General features: G+C 38.5%; 1 protein-coding gene across 1 annotated transcript in view; it reads left to right on the forward strand.

Annotated features, from left to right (window-relative positions):
• LOC129620857 (leucine-rich melanocyte differentiation-associated protein-like) overlaps positions 1-13230 on the forward strand; it is a 745168-nt gene that overhangs the window by 385579 nt on the left and 346359 nt on the right. The gene's annotated exons all lie outside the window — the stretch shown is intronic.

Here is a 13230-nt window from a genome sequence, read left to right on the forward strand (position 1 = left end):
CACCTTATCTACAGCAATAACTCAAATCTGCTTTTAGATGAAAATTCAGGGCCTTATTCACCAAAGCTGAATGCCAGCTCATTATTTTCTGGCGTTCAGTAGTCCAAAAATAATGTCCGCACATTAAGCAGCATTCTCAAAAAGTTGGAATTGGCCAAGCACCAGGCACATCAATTATACTCCATCATCCTTAATAAGGAAGAAATATCAGATGTCCTCTTGGAGTTTTTTTGAATCAGTAATGCTCAGCCTTCACCTTCCCAATTTAGAAGGATTTGGAAACAAAAATGGTAGTAACAAAAAAGTATGGGAATTTCAACTGTTTTACATGATTCTGTTCTCCTGTTGCCTGAAGCTCAAAGGAGGTGTTTTTCCCTCTTCCCATGTGGTTCATGCTGTTTTCTCCATTCGCGTTTTCTTATTTCTCAAACGAAACTACCATTCTTTTAGGTCTGCGTTTTATTTTAAGCTGCCCTGTGTGTGACGTGGGCTTCCCCCCACAGCTGTCACAATAATTCGGGAAGCCACTTTCATAACCTCCAATAGAAAAATAATTTGAAAATGTGCCTTCTGGTGAGATCCATCAAGTTTAAGATCACATTTTTGGTTTAAAGTCAGACACTGATGCTATTCATTAAACTGAAAAATGACTTGTTTTCCACTAATATTGAAATAAACTCTGGATGAATGTTAAGTCATGCTGGCACGAGCTTAGATAGAAAGCAAAAGGAAACACAGATATATTTAATTTGGACATGCAAAATCAACAGAGTTTTAGGTCTTTTTGGAGACAGGGAACCAGGAAGACTGGCCGAAACAAATGTGAACAATTAGAAGTTCCTTTGCCTCTTTCACAGGATGAGAGCATTTAAAGAAGGGTTCAGTATTTCTGTGTTTTTTCATACCCCTTACCTATGAATAAGGGCATGTAATTTATTGCCCTGCTGTTCTTAGGGGTTTATTTTGGGCAGTGGATCAAAACCCTGTGTTTGACTGTGCTTAAGTAACCCAAGAGCGCTCGTATCCTGTTTTTATCCATACAACATGACGGATGCAACAAAACTGAAGTTCACTTGAGATATCACATTCATGCCTTAATCAAGTAGAAAGAGACATGAAAGATTCCTTGTCTATTATTCACATTTAAATAAGATTTCCCATGTTTTTATTTCTTTTCCAATATTAAGAGCAAATTAAGAATATAAGACCATTAAGGCTGTACTTACCTTGTTTAGGTTTTCCATTTACATTTATGAGTTTCTATTTTTTTTTTTTTTTGCTAAAAAAGATCTGTAAATTTAAAAAATATGCATATATCTCATTAAAAAGTTTCCCGGTTCTAGCAACACTCAGCAAATCTCCGAAGAATGCAAGTTTAGAACATAAATATTTTAAAGCCCCATAAAATTGGCAGTGAATATTTTTTCCCCTTAATACCATGTTCATTGCATTCCAATTTACTACCACGATTTTACTTTCCAAAGCGACTTTTAATACAATACACAATTATTTCATTTGGGGTTGGATAGGTCACCTCATTAAGCCTGCCAAGATCAGGCCTCTAGTGATCCCCACAAATATCCTCGCATTTATTCCTAATTAAAATGGCCCTCCTAAATTGTCTCAAGTTTATCAATACAAATAACAAGCTAAGGGAAATAACCACCATTGAGAAGTTGGCGGGGCAAGGAGACCTGATCACAGACCTGAGGCTGGGCCGACTGTGGCGTCCACAGCGGTGCCCTGCCACCTGTTGGCTCTGCTTACACATAACAGGGTATTGATGTCCCTCCCAGCGTTGCAGTAACCTCCTCTGACCCCTGTCCCAGTTCATCACCCCCCAGAGAAAAGAAGGGGCCGTTTGAGAATCCCAGACCTCCTGATTTCCCCCATCATTCATTTCCTTGGCCACATGTTTCTTCTGCTAATACTAAAAATTTATGGCCATGCACATTAAGGGCAGCACAAGTCCTTTCCTTCTTCTGGATTATTTCAGAGTTTCCTGTCATAAGGAAATCCAAGAAGATGTGTCCTCGGTGGATTGTATGTGACAGTGTCTGCTTCTATCTCAGGAATCTCAGGCGTGATGGATACACTGTCAGTTTTGAGGGATGATGTTTTCTCCATATTTCCATTATGAACCAGGCTGTCATCTCCTAATAAATTTCTTGCATTGGTATCAATTTATTTTTACAAGCAGAGGGTCTGATGTATTTGGGAAAGGCACTGACAGCAGAGCTGGCCCGGCTTGACAGGCCTGGCTCCACCTCATTTTGGAAAACGACTTTAGTTCCAAGGACAGAACTTGACCTGCAGCCCTTGAGAATTTAAAAAAAAAAAAAAAAAAAACTCTCTGAGAGGAAGAGAGACACATGAGGCAAGTTCCTTCTTTTAAGCCAAAATAAATCAACCTTGTAGGAATACCATGACATAATATTATTTCTAAGACAGCCTTGCAAACCCAGATGAGAAATGCCATATGTTGTTCTTTACTAAAGACGGGCCACCACAGTAATGCAGGGAAGCTATGGATGAATCCACATTGTAACCAGCTAAAGATCTCATGACGTTTGTCCACAGAAGGAATCTCAGGAGTGCCTTTCTGTTTGACAAGTAAGGAGGAGAGTCCACTCGTGTACAGATAATTGATTACACATTGTGTGTTTGTCCCTGTTGTAGCTGCTACGAAGGGTAGGAGAGGCCATAAAACCTTTGCCCTACCTTTCAAGACACTTAAATCTAGTTGAAGAAGTAAGATGTTATACAAAATTAAAGTAAAAATGAGTTAATATTTAATGAGCAATGCTAAGATCTTTGTTTCTTACGTTACTCTTCGCCTTTAAGTGAAGAAAGGTCATATAGCGTCATGATTAAGGCAGGAACCACTGCTGCCTGGTTTTGTGGCCCAGCTCTGTTACATACTAGTAATCCAAGAACCTACTTAATTTCCCTGGGCCTCAGTTTTCCTCATCTGTAAAACAGGAATAGGATTTAGAACTGCCTCATGGAACTGTTGTAAAGACTGAATAAATTAATATGCGGGATGTGTTTAGCATAGTTTCAGACACAAAGTAAGCACACGTAAGTGTTATCAATTTTTAACTATCATCATCATTATAATGACTATTTTTGTCATTATCATTTTACAGTGGAGGAAAGTATAGCTTTAAAGAATTTATTGTCCAAGGTCATACAGAGGATGGTGTGTAGATCTAAGTCTTAGTCAGTAAGGCATCAGAGCACAGGAAAATGAGAAGTAGAGGACATCCAAATTGTAAATAAGTTGACAGAATCTTTGAAGCTTAATTAGCTTTTTCTTACTATCGTTTTAGCACCAAACATACCTTAGATGTTATATAATAAATGTTATATATATATATATATATACACACACACACACACACAGAGAAAGATAATGGTATGCTGGGAATGTTTAACAAGCAGCTCTTTGGACAAAAATATTATGCATATATACATGTACATAGCTTTTTATAATTTTATGTATATAAAGATTGAGTAGTACACAGCTTACAAATAATATTTAATTATTTTAACCAAATAATATTTAATTCTTTTGGTTATAAATTCTAGTCATCTAATGCAGTCTTGCCAAATATTTTTGGTTATTTTGGTCAAACTTTCATATCTATTGTCAATATAAGGTTGCATTTGATGAATAAGTATAGTTCTGACATGAGCATTAATTATATTCTTTTCTTACTATTTCAGAACTTCACTCTTTTGTGAATGGCATGAGCAACTTCTTTACTGAATCAGATAATAGTTTTTGAATATTTGAAAAATATTTCCTCAACTTTTTGGTGCTATTCACAATATAATGGCTATAGACACAACATAACCTTTAAGTTTAATCTGAATAATTCATATTTTCCCATCATTTTCTTAAGTTTAAAAAATCAGTAAGATAATTAATCACTAATTTGTAGCATTTGCCAATTTCTGCTGTAAATACTTCCGTCATGGCTGATGTCAGGCTACCAAAGTCACATCACTGAAGAGTTGGAAAGAGCTATGAAGTGGTATATATTATATAGCATTTCTGCTATGTAAATATAATAGACATGAATAATTTCCAGAGCATAAGTAGTAGTAAAGTTTGTAAAACAGAAAGTGCTGAGTTTGGTTATATATTACCTTTACTTTTAATATTATTTATCCAATCACAAGTATATATAATTTAATTTTAAATAACAACTGTGTTTATCAACTTAAATATGGCATTCCTGAAAAGTTAACCATTGGCTTTTGTGAGCTGGTACAGGTTGACCATAGATACCATTGGTTATGTCAACCCCAAAGGGCTAAAGAGATCTGAAGTGCTCTGCATCTACGTTACATAGTCAGTTATTTTTAATAAATAACTTAATGGTTTTATTAATATGTCAGGCCACAAAACACATTGCATATTCACATGAATTTAATCATATCTCAGTGCAGGAGATGTACAAGATGCTGGTTCATTCCCTGGGTTGGGGGATCCCCTGGAGGAGGGCATGGCAACCCACTCCAGTATCCTTGCCTGGAGAATCCCATGAACAGAGGAGCCCGGTCAGCTGAAGTCCATAGGGTTGCAAAGAGTCGGACATGACTGAAGTGACTTAGCACTAGTACTAGAAATGTATTGCTTATTTTAGTATATGTACTAAACCCAAGAAGGTTTTCTTCTCTACCATTGAACATCAAGTTCATTGCAGAACGGTTGGGATTCAGGCTGTGAAATCAAGCTGTGTGAGTTGGAATTCTAAATTCTCCATATACTAGCTGAATGCTCTCAAGCAAGTTTTTAATTTCTCTAAATCCCAACCGTCTTACTTATAAAATGATATTTCTATCTTAAGGTGGTTGAGATAGTTAAATGAAAGAGTGTGCTTAAAATGACTCCATATAAAGAGTGCTCAAGAAATGTGACACACATACATAATCATATATAGACCTCATTACTTGGGGGTTGTAATATATTACGTTCTGTTTGAACATATGACACAGACTAAATCCTCTGCAAGGATTAATGATTAGCAGCAAAGTATTAACTTGTGTTCTATCATATTTCTGTGGACAAAGATGACTGTTTCTTTAAAGATAGGATGTTCTACCTTTAAAATCACCCAAGGTATTAGTACATTCTCTCTCGTTTGATAATCCTTTCTTAATGCTTGGAGAGGTTGGTTTGTTAGGAGCTGCAAGGCATTCACTGTTAACACAGATCTTGGTCCCTGCACCCTTGAATTTGACAGTCCTGCAAAAGAGGCCAGACAAGAGCACCATTGACAGTAGCAGGAGGCAAAGTGGAGCAATGGCCAGGAGAGGCGTATCGTAAAGACCTGGGGTCTCTGCTGCCGAGAAGGTGTGGGACTGGCGGAACTCTTTGGAGTCTGAGAATCAGGCTGACTTGGTTTTTAATCCCACTGTAGATTTTAGAACTGTATGGCCTTGGGCATGTGACTTATACTTTCTGGGTCTCAGTTTTCTCTCTTCGTGGATGAGAGTAGTAATAGGAGATACGCATACACTGGGAAACCATTAGACTTAGAAAGCATTTAGGAAACATTTGTTCCTATCCCACTCCATGCCCCCTTTCTTTTCTGCCCCCTTCTCCTTCCTCCTTAACTCCTATGCCCCTTCCTTCTGTCACGTCTCCTTGTCCTCTAATGGGAGGGATTGGAAAGATCAGATCAGTTCAGTCCAGTCACTCAGTCGTGTCTGACTCTTTCTGACTCCATGGACTGTAGCACACCAGGCTTCCCTGTCCATCACAAACTCCTGGAGCTTGCTCAAAATCATGTCCATTATGTCGGTGATGCCATCCAGCCATCTCATCCTCCGTCGTCCCCTTCTCCTCCTGCCTTCAATCTTTCACAGCATCAGGGTCTTTTCCAGTGAGTCAGTTCTTCGCATCAGGTGGCCAAAGTATTGGAGTTTCAGCTTCAGCATCTGTCCTTCCATTGAATATTCAGGGCTGATTTCCTTTAGGATGGACTGGTTGGATCTCCTAGCAGTCCAAGGGACTCTCAAGGGTCTTCTCCAACACTACAGTTCAAAAGCATCAGTTCTTCAGTGCTCATCTTTCTTTATAGTCCAATTCTCACATCCATACATGACTGTTGGAAAAACCATAGCTTTGACTAGATGGACCTTTGTTAGCAAAGCAATGTCTTTGCTTTTCAGTATTGCTGTTTAGATTGGTCATAGCTTTTCTTCCAAGGAACAAGCGTCTTTTAATTTTATGGCTGCAGTCACCATATGCAGTGATTTTGGAGTCCAAAAAAATAAAGTCTGTCACTGTTTCCATTGTTTCCCCATTTATTTGCCATGAACTGATGGGACTAGTTGCCCTGATCTTCGTTTTCTGAATGTTGAGTTTTAAGCCAACATTTTTACTCTCTCACTTTCATCAAGAGGCTCTTTAGTTCTTCTTTGCCTCTGCCATAAGGGTGGTGTCATCTGCATATCTGAGGTTCTTCATACTTCTCCTGGCAGTCTTGATTCCAGCTTTTACTTCATCCAGTCTAACGTTTCTCATGATGTTCTCTGCATATAAGTTAAATAAGTAGGGTGACAATATACAATCTTGACGTAGTCCTTTCCCGATTTGGAACCAGTCTTTTGTTCCATGTCCAGTTCTAACTGTTGCTTCTTGACCTGCATACAGATTTCTCAGGGGATACTTGATGGAAAGTGTGTTGTTTCACATTAGCCCTGGTAGGATTTTAATTTTTAACTATTTTAAACCGCCAAAAGCAATGGCACCATTAAATAAAGTTTAAAAATCAAATCATTGCAAACCGCATTGTTCACAAAAATCTTTGCTTATTAACTTTTACCCTTTTACTCATTGCAAATATTATGTTAAAAATAGCAACACATGTATCAATACTGTTCTTATATTTATTGTGTTCACTTAATATTGTGTAATAAAAATTTAGCATATTTAGTTTATATTTGGACAGAGGAGCCTGTTAGGCTGCAATCCATGGGGTCACTATGGAGAAGGCAATGGCACCCCACTCCAGTACTCTTGCCTGGAAAATCCCATGGATGGATGAGCCTGGTGGGCTGCAGTCCATGGGGTCTCTAAGAGTCAGACACGACTGAGCGACTTCACTTTCACTTCTCACTTTCACACATTGGAGAAGGAAATGGCAACCCACTCCAGTGTTCTTGCTTGGAGAATCCCAGGGACGGGGGAGCCTGGTGGGCTGCCGTCTATGGGGTCACACAGAGTCGGACACAACTGAAGTGACTTAGCAAGCAAGCAAGTTTATATTTGATTACTGTAAATAAATATGATTATTTCCATAATGTTCAGTATTTAGATGGTTTTGTTTTTTTGAAAGTTATGACCAACCTAGATAGCATATTCAAAAACAGAGACATTACTTTGCCAACAAAGGTCCGTCTAGTCAAGGCTATGGTTTTTCCAGTGGTCATGTATGGATGTGAGAGTTGGACTGTGAAGAAAGCTGAGCGCTGAAGAATTGATGCTTTTGAACTGTGGTGTTGGAGAAGACTCTTGAGAGTCCCTTGGACTGCAAGGAGATCCAACCAGTCCATTCTGAAGGAGATCAGCCCTGGGATTTCTTTGGAAGGAATGATGCTACAGCTGAAACTCCAGTACTTTGGCCACCTCATGTTAAGAGTTGACTCATTGGAAAAGACTCTGATGCTGGGAGGGATTGGGGGCAAGAGGAGAAGGGGATGACAGAGGATGAGATGGCTGGATGGCATCACTGACTCGATGGACATGAGTCTGAGTGAACTCCGGGAGTTGGTGATGGACAGGGAGGCCTGGCGTACTGTGATTCATGGGGTCGCAAAGGGTTGGACACGACTGAGTGACTGACCTGATCTGATCTGATTTTTTTGTTATAAAAATATCTGCTAAAATATTTTGGAAACCACTACTCTCAATGACTGAAAAGGTCTTTTACAGCTCTTACATTCTGTGACTTGATTACTTTTGTAAAGGTCCAAAAAACGCCCAAACTATAGTCCTTCTTTCCTTTTTTCTCCCATAAGCATTTCAGAACTGCACTCTGTGCCTAATGACCTTTTTTAGGCACTGGCAGAACTAGAGCCCCTTTAGATCAATGGCAAACTCTGAGGTGGTTTTGCCTGCAAAGGGCTTCCTGATTCCAGAGAGCCTTTGGTGCAGCCCTCCACCCAGCCCACCCCTTCCCTGAGGGACTTCTGCTCTGAATTACGCCTCCACCCCACGTCCTCAGTCAGCTGAATGCTGGGCTCTTGATCTGACTCTGCCTTTTGCCCAGTTGTATCCTTTCTTGGTCCCTTGGCTCCTGACTCACCCTCATCCCTTTTTACCCTTTATTTTCCTCTCATTTTTGTTGGCTTCTGTCTCTGGACAAGAATATCGTTACTCCTGTTCCTCCACCTTCCCAACACATTGCGTCTACGGTGGAGGCTTCCTGTCTTCCCACTGGAAGGCATGGTGCCTCTACCTGTGAGCAGGTCAGAAGGCTCCATCCTTAGGCTGGTTCTGTGGCTCTTAATCCTTGAGATGCTGTCAAGTCTTTATCTCTGCCTCTGGCAACTTGGCTCGTGCTTTTGTGTTGAATTATAATCATGGTATATAGTTTTCTCTTTGACATTAAAATGTTTTATTCATTCAAGCATTATGCATTGACATCTTCCTGTATTTCTGGCAGCATGTTGGGTACTGGGGTTAATAGTATAGTTAATCTCAGAAATTTAATAGAGTTAATCTTGAAAGCTCTCTGTTAGTATGAAGAAGAAACAACCAAGAATGTAATTACTGGTCCATGTGCTCAGCTGTCATCCTAGAGGTTAGGGTCAAAGTTCTGGATGATGCAAAATATGGGGATCAGGCTATGAGTTGGTGACTCTTACTGCTGCTGCTGCTGCTAAGTCGCTTCAGTCGTGTCCGACTCTGTGCGACCCCATAGACGGCAGCCCACCAGGCTCCCCCGTCCCTGGGATTCTCCAGGCAAGAACACTGGAGTGGGTTGCCATTTCCCTCTCCAATGTATGAAAGTGAAAACTGAAAGTGAAGTCATTCAGTCGTGTCCGACCCTCAGCGACCCCATGGACTTCAGCCTTCCAGGCTCCTCCATCCATGGGTGACTCTTACTAACCAGCATTAATCATGATTTTTTTTTTTTTTTTTTTGATGAGTTGTGAATGCAACTAATGTCCTGATTTTATTTTTGTTGGTATTCTCTGCAAAGAGCCTGGCATATAGTAGGTGGTTATTAAATCCTTAATAACTAAATGAGTGACGCTTTTTCTTATGAGAGAAAATAAATGTTTTTAGAAGAGTCAGCTTTATACCACAGTTTCAGGGAATGAATTGTGATGAAAAGCGAAGATTGCTTTTACTTGAAAGAGGCTGACAAATTTCCCAGACCTGGGATCACTTTATGCAGTGTATGATTTAAGGGTGAGTGAGCATGCCAGAGCGCTCCACTTGAGCTGAGTGATGGGGAATGAGTTGTGGAGCTCTGGTCTTAGATGGTATTTTGTGAAAAATAGTTGGAGATTTATGGCTATTAAACAACTTTGTAGCTGCCCCCTTCTTGTTTTGAAGCCTGCCAAATATCTCCTCCTGCGGTCTGTATCATGTTCTTGCCGGGCATCCATGATATTCAGACATATCCACTGGAATGCAGGTTTCCGTGGAATGCACCCAATGGGAGGGGCTTGAATTGTACAGTTCATCTGAAGACATTTGTTTTCTGGAACCGCGGAATGAAATTCTCACTTTGCAAGTCTCTTTTACTGTATTTCATTGAATCTTTTCCAGTGAGGTTGCCAGAGTTCTAGCTTCCTTTCTGCATGATAGAAACTGCAGAGCATGGTATATTAGTGACCATTATCATTATTGATGTGAGTTTAAAAAATTATTAGTAACTCTCCAGTTGTGAGCAGGAGACAAGTACAAAAACCTACATATGCTTTGGCCAATCTTAAGTAGAAAGACTTACCAGGTAGAATGAGCATCTTAAGCCTTGGCATGAAGTGGGGGATTTATATTTATTGCTATTTATCTGCTTTTCCTATTCTGTTGTTACATTCAGTACCTTAAGAAGAATTAGAACTGGGATATTTCACCAAAAAAGCCAACCAGAGATGCCTTCATTCATTTTGTGCAAGTACTGGAAAACTGTTAGAGAAAGTGTCCTCTAATTATGGGTTTTCAACATCGGATGTATGGATTAGGTAGAAACAGGACCCTGTTTTTTCAATTTTCATGTTTAATTTTGAGAAATTCAAAGAATGTAGAAAAGTTTGAAAAATAACAAGCATGCTTAGTTACCCTACAGGATTTGTATTTTCTAATATGTTGTTATTTTTTTTCAAGTGTTATGTTTCAATAAAAGAAATAAACCTTACGTGTAAAATTTCATCTCCCCACTTTCCATTAGCCCCAATTCTGTTACTCTGCTCTCTGGTAGGGGCAACCATTTTCATGCATTTAATATTTACCTTTTGTATTTTTTAGATCGTTCCATATACACATGAGATCAAAGAACTACACTTTACATAAATAGTATTGCACTGCATTTATCATTTTGCGACTTGCATTTTCACTTTGCATTAAATTTTTAGACCTATTCAAATTGAGATCTATAAATCAGCTTTATTGCTCTTAAGTGCTAAATATTATTCTGTCATATGAATATACAACATTTTATTTATCCATTTTCCTCATTGATAGACATTTGAATTATTTCCAATTTGTTCTGCTGTAAATAATGCTGCAATAAACATTGTTTTATGGTCTACCTTACAGACCTGAGTAAAATTTTCCATAGTGTATATATTTTAAAGGGAATTGCAGTACCAATTTTCAGTTTTATTAGATATTGCTAAATTACTCTCCTAAGTGGTTGAACCAATGTACATTCCCACTGGCAAAAGATGAGAGGTTAAGAGTTTTGTTGCCCTTGGTTCTCTATAGCACTCTTTATTATGAGACTTAAAAGTTTGCCAACTATGATGAACAAAAAATTGTACTTTGTTTTAATCTGAGGTGCCCTTAGGGCTAGTGAATTTGACCATCTTCTCTTTTATTTATTGGCCACTCAAGTTTTCTCTTCTTTGAATTATCCTTTTTTTTTTTTTTGTCCATTTTTATTATATTTTTATTTATTTAGAGACAGATATTCTGAATGCTAATATTTTATTGTAGATGTTACAAAAATCCTGTAACGGGGAGATTCATAAAGTAAAATGTGAAAGTGTAATTTTTTGCCATGGATGGTTAGAAAATTTTCCAAGTACTTAAAGATTTGAGAATCATTTGTAGTTCTGAGGAGTCTGATTTACCCCAATTTTCCTCATCCCATTTTAGGCATATCTGCTTTATCCACATAAAGGAAAACATTATTTAAAAATTTCCACTAATGTTTCTATTATCTCATTCCTGATATACTATGAGTGTATTGCTTCAGTTTCAAGGGTAGTTCTTTAATCAGGGACAGCTAATGTGCAAATATAAGACACTGTTTTGTCCACTTCTTTCATATGATTGTGCTTTTCTGAATCAAGCTTCTAAGCATAATTTTCAACATCACTATTAAAAAGATCACATGGACTTCATTTTGCTAAAAGTCAAGTCAAAGAACTGGTATTTAGAATCTTGGTTTGTAGCAGTTTTCCCAAACATCCAGCCACGAAAGTCTCACCAAAAGGCATAGTTTGCAAAATTGTTCTCTTCTTGAGTTCTTTTCCATGACTTGAGTTTATAAATGGACACTGAGCAGAAAGTAATTAAATGCTAGGCATAGAATGATGACTGCAAAACAGAACTAAAGCCACACAATTTTTGCTTCGACTAAAACTGGAAATAAAACTTAAATCACTATTTTACTCTTGGTTACAAAACATGAATGTTTTGCCCAGTCAGAGATATTTGCTGAGAGGTAGTTTCTTCTAGTAATTTTAGGAAAAGCTGTCATCAAATTGTCAACAGCCCAAATTGAGATTAAAAATACCAAGAAACATCACAATGTAGCAACCTAAAACTCATCCTGGATTTTCAGGCTTTTTTAGCAATGAGATGGAGCAGAAACATTGACAGGGAGAGAAGCTCTGGCCTCTTGCAGAGGAAGTATAGAAGATCTGTGGAAGGACAGCCCCTGTTGCTCCTCCCCTGCCTCAAGCAGGAGCAGCATACGAATATATGCCATACTTAGAACATTCTCTTTGTGTCTCATTGATCAAATAGGGAAGCCCTATTGATCAAATAGGGATTACAGGAGACCTTGAATACCAAATGGAGAAGCACCTGGTGATTTTAGTGTTTGAATTTTAATCTAATTGCTGATTGTTTTATATGATTACAGCATCTGAAAAAGTCTTTAGGTACTTTTTCAAATGTTTTTCTTAGGGACTGAACTTTGATCTTTCTGGACCCGATACCCTTGGATCAAGCTTTAAACACAGTATATTTCTCTTGCTGCTGGAGTTAAGTAATGCTACCCAAAATCTGTCTCTACCTTAGGGACATAGCTTCTGCTTTTGCACCATTCAGAACTCTTTCTCTAAGTCTCCACTGAAAGCCGCTTAATCAAACATCTCAAATGTCAGAAACAGGGTTTAAAGGGTTTTTCTAGCAAGTAGGTCTAATCTCCTGCTTAGTTTTGATTCCTATAATGTCTATAATCTCTTTGGAGAAAAGGCCTGCTCCTACTAGGGCAAATATATCCCATAGAATGCATTTCCTTTTCCAGAAAGAAAAATGTAGCATTAATGAAATTTACTTTTTCATGAAGCTTGGAAAGGTTGTAAGCTTAGGATTTTGATCCTAGCAGATGTTCTTTTTAGGATATTAAAAAAAAAGAAAAAAGTAGTGTTTGATTCAGAAGTCCCAGTAAGAATTGCAGTAGTGATGCTTTGTGTCCCACGCTACCTCACTCTGAATATGACATAATGGTCAGTAGCCTGGAGTGACACCTGGCTCTCCAGGTGTGGTCTTTCCTCACACCTTAGCCCCCATGGGTGTAGCACTAATTAGAGACAGAGAGCAGCCTGGGTCACACCATATCAAGGTGGATGGTTAAAGAACTTTGCATGTAGAAAAAAAAGCATCTGCACAGATAGATTTCATATCATTTTCTCTCAGTCCTCCAAATGGCAAAGTTTTGTTGATAACCATTGTACTTCAAATTTCAGATGATTTTTTTAGTGCTATTGTTAAATGTAGCCACAACCCTAACTGCAAGGTCTTCG

The sequence above is a fragment of the Bubalus kerabau genome, chromosome 1 (genome assembly GCF_029407905.1).
Source record: "Bubalus kerabau isolate K-KA32 ecotype Philippines breed swamp buffalo chromosome 1, PCC_UOA_SB_1v2, whole genome shotgun sequence".
In the NCBI taxonomy this organism is placed as follows: Eukaryota; Metazoa; Chordata; class Mammalia; order Artiodactyla; family Bovidae; genus Bubalus; species Bubalus kerabau.